At 50.8% G+C, this 1263-nt stretch overlaps 1 pseudogene; it reads right to left on the bottom strand.

Annotated features, from left to right (window-relative positions):
* Window positions 1-930: 930 nt before the first annotated feature.
* LOC126164241 (5S ribosomal RNA) lies at window positions 931-1048 on the bottom strand (annotated as a pseudogene).
* Window positions 1049-1263: the final 215 nt, after the last annotated feature.

Genomic DNA, 1263 nt, shown 5'->3' with positions numbered 1-1263 from the left:
TGCATCTTCAGTTGAGAGCTTTTACGGTGGAAGATTCAGATCTGTTGCGTTAGTGCTTTGTTGAAGCTTTCGAGCTATAAGGTGAGTTACTTTTCCGGAACTTCTGATGTAAGTATTTACCATGTAATTGACAGCTATCCGTCTGCTATAACAAAACCCCAAAGAAATGTAAGTACAGGGTGGGGCCTGCGTGAGTGCACAGGATTAGACGTGAATGTATGCATATCACCAAACCCTGTGGCGCACACACTACATTTACGCCCGTCACATGATCCACGCCGGTTCAGAGCTTAATGCGGGCTGTATCAGTGTGAGTGGAGCGCCGGCCCGGATGGCCGAGCGGTTCTAGGCGCTACAGTCTGGAACCGTGCGACCGCTACGGTCGCAGGTTCGAATCCTGCCTCGGGCATGGATGTGTGTGATGTCCTTACGTTAGTTAGGCTTAAGTAGTTCTAAGTTCTATTCTAGGGGACTCATGACCTCAGCAGTTAAGTCCCATAGTGCTCAGAGCCATTTTTTGTGAGTGGAGCGGTGCAAAGGCGACAATGGTATTCACAGTGGAGCAGCGGGTGTCCGTTGAAGAAGTTTAAGTGGCAATGAAGTTGTGGACAAGATGTGATCAGTTGTTTGCTGAGAAGTTTAATAGTGTCAAAGTGCCAGCAAGGAGTGCCAAGCAACGTTTAGTCCGAAAATGCCGTCAGACAAGACCTGTTTTGAACAAGTCAAAAAGCACTCCGTCGTCAGGCCACGAGCGGCCTACCGGGACCATCCGACCGCCGTGTCATTCTCAGTGGAGGATGCAGATAAGAGGGGCGTGGGGTCAGCACACCGCTCTCCCAGTCGTTATGATGGTATTCTTGACCGAAGCCGCTACTAGTAGGTCGTGTAGCTCCTCAATTGGCATCACGAGGCTGAGTGCACCCCGAAAAATGGCAACAGCGCATGGCGGCCTGGATGGTCACCCATCCAAGTGCCGACCACGCCCGACAGCGCTTAACTTCGGTGATCTCACGGGAACCGGTGTATCCACTGCGGCAAGGCCGTTGCCTTGAACAAGTCAAAAAACGTTCCGAAATGTGACCGCACACTTGAAAATGTGGCTGCAGTTCAGCATAAAATGATTCAAAGTCCTACTAAATTAACCCGACGCCTGTCGCAAGAGACTGGCGTATCACATCGATTGTACGGACGAATAATGCACCAGGACCTGCACATGCATCCCTACCGAGTGTCTGTTGTTCACGCATTAAGACCACCAGATGC

This window comes from Schistocerca cancellata, chromosome 2 (assembly GCF_023864275.1).
Source record: "Schistocerca cancellata isolate TAMUIC-IGC-003103 chromosome 2, iqSchCanc2.1, whole genome shotgun sequence".
NCBI lineage: Eukaryota > Metazoa > Arthropoda > Insecta > Orthoptera > Acrididae > Schistocerca > Schistocerca cancellata.
The sequence above is the reverse complement of the archived record's forward strand: the minus strand, read 5'-3'. Positions and strand labels throughout refer to the sequence as shown.